This window comes from Nothobranchius furzeri, chromosome 13, assembly GCF_043380555.1.
Source record: "Nothobranchius furzeri strain GRZ-AD chromosome 13, NfurGRZ-RIMD1, whole genome shotgun sequence".
Classification (NCBI taxonomy): domain Eukaryota; kingdom Metazoa; phylum Chordata; class Actinopteri; order Cyprinodontiformes; family Nothobranchiidae; genus Nothobranchius; species Nothobranchius furzeri.
The window spans coordinates 31,728,423-31,740,379 of NC_091753.1; positions in this window are offsets into that span (position 1 = coordinate 31,728,423).

Genomic DNA, 11,957 nt, shown 5'->3' on the forward strand with positions numbered 1-11,957 from the left:
ACCAAGTGAAGAAGCCCCATCCTAACTCGGTCCACCTTGTCTTCTGAAAACACCCAGTTAGGCAGACGCTGAGGCTCCTCACCGGTGCTCTGGATTTTGAGGGTCTGCTGCTGCTGCTGCTGTTGCACACCGCCCTCCTCCTGAGCAGGTTGAAGTGAAACCGGTGGTGGGTCAGGGATTGATGTCACTGAAGGATGCACAGTATCAGGACTCGCCGGTATCTCGTCGATCCAGGGTCTGAATGGTACGTTAGCAGAGATGGTCTCTGGAACCTCCGTGATTGTGGGGAGTTGTGGGAAGTTATCCTCCGGAATGCATGATGGTGGTGGCGGCGAAGTGGGCTGCGGACTGCCGTTGTATCTCGGTGGTGATGAAGCGGCTAACACCCAGCTCTGTTGCGGGGAAAAGCTGTCCGGGGTCCATAATTCATCAAGGGTTGACTAAGTGTAGAAACGTATAATGCTGATGTGCTAAATCATCTGGGATGAAATGGTTTCTAACTGAAAGCTCTTTATAACTAGTGCTGGTGGTGGGGGGCATGGTTTGATGATGCGACCGCCGCTCCTTCTCCTCCTCCTGAGGCAGAGCTCAGAATTCCAGCTTTTTTCGCACTGTCAGAATGCCTTTCCAGCAGCGGCTGGTACGAAAAAGTGAAATGATACGATTCCCCCACTTCATCTATTTTCTCACACCAGGCCTAAAAAGTTACAACCTGTAAAAGGCGGTAAATACCACATTCAGCATGCACATTTTCCAGCACAAAAAGAGCTCAAATCCTCTCTCACGGACCGAGGCCTTGAACATCCATGTCCCATCCGCATCCTCCAGCCCCTCCCATGAAGCGCTGAAAGCTATCACTGCGTTCTGGATTTCATCAGGCCCGTTGCGTTTTACAGCCGGACGAGGTCTCTCATGATCATTTTTGTACACCCTGCGTGGAACTCCAAGGTTGAGCACTGCCTAGTCATTGCAGGAGAGAACCGCTGAATGTGATAAATATGGCTTGAGAGGGCGGCGATGGCATGTCCACGCTCTCTTTCACCTCCTTCTCCTCTTAGGTAGCGGTTGAAGCATCGGTTGTAGACACTTCATCCATCTCCTCTTGGCTCTCCTCTTTCACCTCCCCCTCTTCTTGGGCAGAGGTTGAAGCATTGGCTGTAGACACTTGCTTCACCATTTTCTTAGAGGTATTTCTTAAGCCTTTCACCATTCTGATAAGGTCTCAGTCTGTCCGCTGAAATGGATGCGAGCTTTTAAAAAGGCAAGCAGGTTTGAAGGGAGGGATGTGGGGTATTACGTATGAAAGGGAGGGGCTGTGGGAACTGTGGGGTTAACACAAAACAGTTATCAAGCGTAAGTAAAGTGGTTCAGATCATCATATGCATCTTCACAAAAGGGGACTTCATGCATCATTACACAACAGTCATCAATTCATTTCTTGACATATAGGGTCTTTAAAGATCATATCACAAAAGGGGACTACAAACAATACACCTGTCAAGTTTGACGAAAGGTGGGTTGGGGGAAGGGCATAAAGGTCAATGAACAATTACACCTGTCAAGTTTGATTTATGATGGTGGGGGGGGCATAAAGGTCAAGGAACAATAGATCTGTCAAAAACCTTGAGGAAAGGTGGTTCCTTATACTCTCTAATAGAGCAAAATGGAAAAAAAATACACTGTCAGCAAGAGCTATGACACAGATACCAATATGAGTATTTGTGGTAACAAAGCCATGAAGACCATTCTTTACAACCCGAAGGAGCAAAAAAGGGACAAACTGACAATATCCTCATGCCTTGTACCAAACACTGGGACACCCATGAAAGTCCCATAGATGTCCTCCAATTGGCTAAAACTCACTCTGCAGCAAACATGAGAACACAATAATGGGTCGAACCCATTTTTAAATTGGCGAATGTCTTTTTTCATTATTCATGACAAAAGAGTGTAAGAGGCTTTTGCAGGTGCTCAAATGTTTTGTCTAGATGTCATTCTCCTCCAGATGATGGTGACTGCTCTATTCAAAGGCAAGGAGTTCTAGGGAAAGTGCTCATATCCAAGTGGTGGATGAGTTGGGAAGATCCATCCATCCATCCATCGTATGAACCCGCTTGTCCATGTAGGGTCACGGGGGGCTGGTGCCTATCTCCAGCGGTCAATGGGCAATCAAGCGGGATACACCCTGGACAGAGTGACAGTCTATCGCAGGGCAACACAGAGACACACAGGACAAACAATCACACACACACACCTAAGGACAATTTAGACAGACAAATCAACCTAACAGTCATGTTTTTGGACTGTGGTAGGAAGCCGGAGTACCCGGAGATAACCCACGCATGCACAGGAAGAACATGCAAACTCCATGCAGAAAGGTCCCAGGCTGGGAAGCGAACCCAAGACCTTCTTTCTGTAAGGCAACAGCTCTAACCACTGCATCACTGCGCAGCCCGGGTTGGGAAGATTAAAAATGAAATTTTCTTTCTGAATCAAGCTGAGAAGAAAATTATAGGTTTAGGATAGAAGAGATTATTAGGTCACCAGCAAATTAGTCAGATAAATGAAAATTACATGAAATCACTCAACGCGATTGATAACATTTTTTCAACGATGAGAACGGGAGAAGGGGCTCCCGGATGCCCCTCCAGGACAGACCCAGTTGGACACATCATGGACTCCTGGAAGCAGTGGAACTTGATTTGTTTATCTCAGCTGTCTGTGGAGGACTCTGAAGATGTGTGGATATTTGTGGTGTTGGTGTCAGGTTTCCTGCTCTTTGGCCTTGGAGGCTTCCTGGCTTACTGGAAAATTAACGAGCTGTCGAGGAATATTGGCCCGCTCCCGGAGCTCAGAGATGGTTTGCACCATGCTGTGAATTCACAGACTCACATAATTGTCGAGATGAATTGTAAGTTTGGAACTTTGGCCGAGATTCATTCATTGGCACAAAAGATGGATGCCGATAGAGTGGACAAAGTGGCACGGATTGGGATAGATTAATGTCCAGTATTAAGATTTTGAGAGGTTGAGGACCAAGGAACTTTAAGACAGAGAGGGAATTATGTCTGTCTGGCCCCAAAACAATTTCTAATCAAAATCTGGTGCCCTTTAGCCTGCAAGGCTCCAAAGAAAACTCCCCCTCAGAAGATATGTGGAATGTGCCGTCGCTATAGCAACTCAACTCTGTCTCCTATCCCAGCCTGGGCGGGACTGCGGGAAGGCCGCCGAATCGTTCCAGGGTCACTGCAACCCTCCAACCCTCAATGCTCCTCCCCCTGTTCAGACTGAGGTGACATGCACTGATTGTAGTGGCTGCAGGTACCGAAGTGTGGATAGTCCCAAACCTACCACCCCACCTAGTGGACACTTATGTTGTGTGATGTCTGTTGCATATCTGTCTGAGGTGTTTTTTGTTTGTTTGTTTGTTTTTTGCAGAACAAAGCTGCCCTCCCGGTGGAGGGTAACTATGAAGTGCCCTGTTTTTCCCTCCACCTGAACCAATCCTTATGTAACCCTCTGATCTCTATTAGGGTAGAGCGACTGAGGGTTGCAAATCACCACAGTCACCAATTCTTGTCATGTGTCTTGCCCATGTTTGTCTGATTTCTGAATTGTGTGTACTGAAACTCTAATTTCCCTCTGGAATTAATAAAGTATCTTTGAACTGAATTGAATGTTTTAAAATTAAAGGCCACAATCAGCTGGTAAACAAGCAAGCAACCTATGTCTGACCTAATCGCACAGGCTCAGTTATTGGTTGTTATAATATTCTTAACTGAAAAAAACATTGGTACTTGCAAAGGACATGAAAAAAGATAGATTATATATATATATATATATATATATATATATATATATATATATATATATATATATATATATATATATATATATATATATATATATAAACTAAAGTTTAAGGAAAAAAACATAGCAGTGGGGAACAAAAATAAATTTGCCGTGACAAAGATGGCACACAGTAAAAACCAGGCTCTGGGTGGGAACAAAATGGCATGAAGTTTAAATACTAAGAGGAGGGATGACTAATATGGGGAGAAAGGCAATCATAAACTGAGTCCATGTGTGAAACAATAAAAGGAAACAAACAAAACAGGTTACCCTTAAAACAAGAAAACCCCACAGACCATGACACAAATATACTGTAAACATAAGGGCATGAGGTGCTTGGATAAACATTTCCAATATATTTTTATTCTTTGTTTACAGCCCTGCTGCACAGAGTCAGAGACTTATGGATTTAATAGTATTTACTCTAAACTCACATTTGCCTTATAATTGAGGGTTTCATTTCTGAAACTGATCTTTGTGGCTTATCTTTATTATTATTGTTGTTGTTGTTAGTAGTGGTAGTAGTATTAGCATTCATAATAATAATAATAATAATAATAATAATAATAATAATAATAATAATAATAAATAATAATGATAGGCTACTTTGCACTTCACAGTGCATTTGTTGGGGAGCAATCTAAGACTTAACACAGCAGCTGACTTATAGAGAACTTGTTTAGCTAATATCTGTTCATTATGTCTTTTTTTCCATTTATTTCATTCAAAATAAAAACAAATAAAACACAGAAACAATAAGAAATACATAAAAAATCAAATTTGAACGAAAAGGAGCAGAATGAAGAAAAACATCTTATTATTTCTGCCCCCTTTTCCAGTAGAAATAATCAATTTATATATAATTACCATTTGTCAGACACACATACATTCATTTTAAACTTTTTCCTGTTCTAAATTCCAGTGTGATCATGATCATTGATTTAATTTACATTTTCATAATTATTTAGTACACTCAATTTGGTACATTTTTTTGAATATATTAAATGACAGTTTTTTAAATTTCCCTTTTAAGGTTATTCCATAATTTAACACAATTTACAAATATATTCCACTCCTTAATTTTAGTTCTAAATCTAGGTTTTGTAAACACATCACTTTCTTTCAGCATGTAATTACTAGTTCTCTTTTCAAATATCCCCTGAATGTTTGTTGGCAGAGTACCTAAATTGGCTTTATACATGGTTTGTATGATTTTCCAGTCTTTTAAATCATGAAATTTCAGTATTTTATATTTAATAAACAATGGGTTCGATGGATCTCTACAGCCACTATAATTGATGATTCTCAGATCTCTTTTCTGTAAACTCAATAAGGGTTGTGTATAGTTTTTGTATGGTGCTCCCCAGATTTCTACACAATAAGTCAAGTATGGAAAGCATTCTTTAATCCCTTAGTCATCCAAGGTTGATTTTTCTCTTTTACCTGTAGATTTGATTAATTTGCAGTTATCATTATATGACTTCAATAGTATTTTCTACAAAATTTACTACAAATTAAGAGCATCTAATCCTTTGCATCTGCTAAGGCTGTGAATAATAACAGCATTATGGAAGCACCAGTTCTAATCTTCTGGAAGAACATTCGTTATTATTGCATGTTTATTTGATTTAATAGAACAACTGCTTAGACATAATTCTTACTTTACAAGACTTCTTGAAGTGCCTATGAGCAAAAAATGTATTGTGATTGTTTATGATTTTTTTTCTTTAATGTTTGCTTGTTTATTTTGTCTTAATGTACTTATTATAATTCTTTGTTAGAATTGTATAACCCACATTAGTACAAGGGTTTTTTCCCAACATGCATTTCAGAAATATTAACAAACAGTAGTGATGAACAGCAACATGTATTCATTTACTGACTGTAGTTTTTTTTTATCAACCATCAGACTTTAAAGACCTCTCATTTATGTGTGGAAGATGTTTCGAAAGGCAAATAATTTGTAAAGTAAAACTCTATGACATGGATGGGAATATTTTATTATTCATTAAAGGGGACATCTGACTTTTCCTTAAGTTATAATAGTTGGTATTATATGGCTGATACAAAACATGCCTATGAAGATCTTTGAACAAAAGCCCTAACACAGACAGTAATTTCAACTATTCCATTCTATTCATTTTTAGTACCTTAGTACCAGGGCTGCCAACTTTTGAACTTTTCAATACATGAGAGCGGGGGTGGGGAGGGGTTCACGCAGACCGTTTTACTTACCGGAGATTTGACACTGAAACTGTGTGTGATTTCCTGTCTAGACCTACGTTAACCTTGAAAATTGACACATCCCAAAAGCAGTTCGCGGAAAAAAATAGGACCCGATCCTATCTGGCGCAGCGCCGCTTGCCACTTCTGGGATTCATCTGCAAATTGCCGTGTTATGGCTGGTTTGAATCACCCCCATAGACTATACTGGATTCTTTTTGAAGCAGTGCAGTAGAGGGCTACGTTGGGATTGGGTCCCACAGGACCCAACACAAATCTCGCGGGAGCGGGCGGTGTGAATTTTGCTGCGGGCGGGAACGGTCGGCTAAAAAAAAACTGTGCGGGATCAGGATGAGCATGATGGAGTCAGCAACTGACGTTGAAAAGATGCTGAAACAAGGTCTTTATGACACAAAAACCAAGCAAGGCAAGTCAGACATTTGGAGGAGTTTCTCAATTGTATGTGACAAAGCTGGAAACAAAATGGACTTTGTCAGTTGCGACAAATATGCAAAAATACTAGTCTACAATGGACACAAATCTGGCACCTCTGGGTTGAGGCGGCACACCTGCTCTGTTCTCCCCGGTCAAAGTAAGCTGCTTTTCAAGGATAAACCAATTCTCCCTGCACAAATTAAACAAGAAACTACTGAGAAATGTGTGGAAGTGTGCTGCGCAGACATACGGCCAAATGATTTCGTTGTCGGGATAGGCTTTGTTGACATAGCGTCACACTTTGTTAATGTTGCCACTAAATATGGTAAATGGCCTTTAGTTGATATAGCGCCTTCTAGAGTCCTGGAACCCCCCAAGGCGCTTTACAACACAATCAGTCATTCACCCATTCGCACACACATTCACACACTGGTGGGGATGAGCTACAATGTAGCCACAGCTGCCCTGGGGCGCACTGACAGAGGCAAGGCTGCCGAGCACTGGCGCCACCGGTCCCTCCGACCACCACCAGCAGGCAACGTGGGTTAAGTATCTTGCCCAAGGACACAACAACAGCGACAGACTGAGCGGGGCTCGAACCTGCAACCTTCCGATTGCGGGGCGAGCACTTAACTCCTGTGCCACCGTCGCCCCTATGGCGCATTTGATGTAAAAGATATTTTACCTCATCCAACCACTATATCCAGACATGTCGAGGGGCGAGCAAAAGCGCTGCAGGCGTCAGTGTCAATGGAGATAAGGCCCATCATTGAAAAATGCGGATGCGCCATCACAACAGATATCTGGACGGAGGATTATCATAAAACGTCATTTATATCCAGCACCATCCATTATGCAAACCACGACTTCAACCTAGTTTCCAGGGTGTTATTTGCGGCTCCCTTCGAGAGCGGTGTGTCAAAAACAGGGGAGAATATCAGGAACCTGCTCTTCCAGAAACTCCGTGAGTTTGGAATACATGTGACACTTCTGTCTGGCCGTGTTATGTTTGTCACTGACCGTGGAGCCAACATAGTTGCTGCCCTGCGTGGATACACGAGGCTGAACTGCAACGCGCACATCCTGAACGTCACTTTGTCTAGTGCATTTTCACCAGGCATGGTGGCTGAAACTGCTGAGCTGTCTGAATTGTTGACCAATGCAAAAAAAAACTGGTGAAATCGTGTGGAGCAGAAGCGGTCGGGCTAGAGGTGAGCATGCGCATGCGCTGACGGCCGATCACCGGATACACGGCAGCGTTTGAAGCTGATGGCAGCTCGTTAACAAACATCCACAAACAATTAAGACACATTTTCGCCTAATTTATTTACTGACAACGCAAAAAATAATCTGGTAAGTATAACTCACTCAATCTGGAGGTAAGTGAAGAAAATTCAGAAAGTTTGTTAAATTATATTGACGAAGTTTTTGAGTTATTCGTCATGGGTCTGAAGAAATCAGCAGCTGAGGCTGAAGCACCTGCTGGGACCAAGAGGAGCCGTCCTCAGGATTCGCCTGAGGCCTCATCTCCCTGTAAGGACATATTAGAATTATTAGATTCTATAGATAAACGGCTTCTGGGATTTGAGGGGCGACTTCATCTGCTCGAGGTTCTTCACCAGGAGTTTTAGAACCTCCGAACATCTCTGGAGTTCAGCCAGGAGCAGGTTGAGCGGCTCGCTGCTGAGAACGCGTCTCTGCGGGAGTCCGTTTCTTCCCTGGAAGAGGGAATGACGCGGATCACCCAGGACAACAAAACTCTAAAGGAGACGGTTTTGGACCTTCAGGCCCGCAGCATGAGGGATAATTTGGTGTTCGCAGGTCTGCCGGAGCAGGCGGGAGGGGCGGAGAACTGCGAGCAAACGATAAAAAACTTTCTCCAGACAGAAATGAAGATTCCAGAAGAAACGATAAAAAAACATCACATTTCACCGGGTACATCGCCTTGGAGCTAGACGAGTGGACAGCAGAAGACCTCGTCCCATCGTGGCTAAATTTGAACATTTTAAGCAGAAAGATCTTGTTAAAAGTCACGGAAGAGAGCTCAAAGGAAAAGATTTCAGCGTGAATGATCAGTTCCCGAAGGAAATTCTGGATGGACGCCGGGTCCTCTTTCCGCTGCGTAAAAAGTTTATCCAGGATGGGAAGAGAGCTGTCATCGCGGTGGATAAGCTTTATGTGGACAATAAACTTTACAAGGAGCGAGGAGTGACAGACTGGCTGTATTAGCCCAACATCAGGTCAGACATTTACTATTCTTATCAGGATTCACTGGGTTTGATCACGTCAGGATTAAACAGCTGCTAAATCCGTTTTGTAGATGATAAGATCACCTGTCCATCACCACCTTACACCCCATCACCTCTTCTTTTTAGTTCTTTCTTCTTTCTTTAACCTATATCTGTATTTTCCCTTCCTTTTTACCTGCTTCTGTACCTTTACACCTGTATGGCACAACCACACAACTTTCCAACACTGCGTCAGACTCGACACACACACACACGCACACATGCGCACACACACGCACACACACACACACACACACACACACGCAGACATACACACACGCGCGCGCGCACACACACACACACACACACACACATATATTAAATTCACAGCACAATATCATAATTTATGCGTCAAATAATACAACCACAAACACTGTTGGATCTTTATTATTATTATCATTATTATTTACTTTTCTGTTATTTATTAACATACTATTTATACATTTATATACTTATTCCATCTTATTCACATGAAGGCGTCATATTTTAGCTACTCACACACACATCTATGGGTGCACTAAGGTTTGTCTCATGGAACGTACATGGGGCTGGCTCTAGAGAGAAGAGATTAAAAATTTTTGATCAGTTAAAGAGAGTGCAAGCAGACGTAATATTGTTACAAGAGACTCATAGATCTGCCACATCCGCAGATGAACTTAAAACACCTGTTTCCCAGCATGTTCTCTGCCTGCTATAACTCTAGGCAAAGAGGTGTAGCTATTTTAATACACAAAAACATCAATTTCACAGTATTGGACACAGTTTCTGATCCAGAGGGTAGATTTATAATGTTAAAAATATCTGTACAGAACCAACGCTTATGTATCGTCAGCATATACTGTCCAAATATTGATGACCCTCCATTCTTTCATAATGTTTTCTCTGTACTCTCCGAACACTTGGACTGTCCACTTATACTAGGAGGTGATTTTAATTTTTGGATGAATTCCTTAACAGACAGGCTCAGTACAGCTGGGACTCAGCGCAATTGGCAATCCACTAATATAGTTAAACAGTACATGAGTGATTATGGGCTTTGTGATGCATGGCGATCTCTTCATCCTAACCGTAGAGAGTATACTTTTTTTTCGCACGTCCATCACTCTCACTCACGTTTGGATTATTTTCTAGTCAGCAGCTCATTGTTGGCTGAAATTTCAGACACTGAGATACACCCCATAGTTGTCAGCGACCATGCTCCGGTTTCTTTAACTCTGGTAAATAAAAAGACAATCCCACCAAGCAAAAACTGGAGGTTTAATACATCACTGCTTAAAGACGAAGGTTTTATTGATTTTTTTTAAAAAGGAGTGGGCTTTATATTTAGAACATAATGACCTGCCTGGAACATCAGCACCTATTCTTTGGGAGGCAGGAAAGGCAGTGATGAGAGGTAAAATAATCTCTTTCTCATCACATAGGAAAAAAACAGAAAACAAATGTATTCAGGAGTTAGAGGAAATCATCAAGTCTTTAGAGGCATCCACAGAAGAAGAGTCAATGAGCAAATTACGTAAAGCTAAATTAGAACTTCATGGAATTATTGACAAAAAGACACAATTTTTAGCACAAAGACTACGAATAGAAAACTTCGAACATAGTAATAAATCAGGTAAATTCTTAGCTAGCCAATTAAAAGTAAATAAAGAGAAAACTACCATATCTGCTGTTAAAGACTCAACCGGGAATATAGTTAATGACCCTGAAAGAATAAACAACACCTTCAGAGACTTTTACCAAACGTTGTACTCACCACAGATAAACCCATCAGATCATGAGATCAATGAGTTCCTTGACAGGATAACACTTCCTAAATTATCAGACAGCCAAGTTACAGTCCTGGACTCGCCAGTAACATCAGCGGAGCTCCAGGAAGCCCTTAAATCCATGACTAATAGGAAAGCTCCAGGTCCAGACGGGTTCCCAGTAGAATTCTACAAAGAATTCTGGATCATTCTGGCTCCAACATTTTTCAGAATGGTGAGGGAAATCGAAGAGAGCGGCAGATTACAGCCGAACATGAATTCAGCCAATATTAGTCTCTTGTTAAAACCAGGCAAAGACCCAGCATTTCCAACCAGCTATCGCCCAATTTCTCTTATTAATGTTGATCTCAAAATTATTTCTAAAGCCCTGGCCAAAAGATTAGAGAAGGTAACCCCCTTCCTAATACACCCTGACCAAACTGGTTTCATTAAAGGTAGACAGTCATCCACAAACTCACATAGATTACCTAATTTGATAGATTTCTCTTACAGTAGAAACATAGAAACTAGTATATTATCTCTAGATGCAGAAAAAGCTTTTGATAGAGTTAACTGGAAGTTCTTATTTGCAACTTTACATAAGTTTGACTTTGGGAACTTCTTCATAAACTGGCTACAAACATTATACAGTTCACCAACAGCACGTGTCAGGACGAACGACCAAATATCAGCTAGCTTCTGTCTTCAGAGGGGGACCAGGCAGGGATGCCCACTCTCCCCCTCACTATTTGCTATCTTTATCGAACCACTAGCAGCAGCAATTAGGCAAACAACAGACATTAAAGGGATAAAGTGTAAGAAAATAGAACATAAGATCAGTCTTTATGCAGATGATGTTTTACTCTTTCTCCAGAATTCTCAATCCTCTCTCTCCCAAGCAATAGAACTGATAAACTATTTTTCAAAAGTTTCAGATTACTCTATAAACTGGTTAAAATCCACAGTTCTACCAATTAATTTCTCATTTGTCAATTTGCTAAATACACAACTGGAGTCAGGGAATATCACATACCTGGGAATTAATATCTCTCCCAAGTTAGCAGATCTAACCAAACTAAACTACATCCCACTTTTAAGGAAAGTGGAAGATGATCTTGCAAGATGGAAATCCTTACCAATATCACTCATGGGGAGAGTTGCTACAATTAAAATGATGGTCTTACCCAGAATAAATTACTTATTCTCGATGATCCCAAACAAGCCACCAGCTGACTGGTTTAAATCTCTGGACTCCTCAATTACTAAATTCCTTTGGCAGGATAAACCTCCACGAATTAGCTTAAAAACGCTTCAGAAGACCAAAGACAGAGGAGGACTGGATTTACCCAACTTTTATTATTATTTCTTAGCCAACAGGCTGCAATATATACCAAGATGGTTGCAAGATAACCCA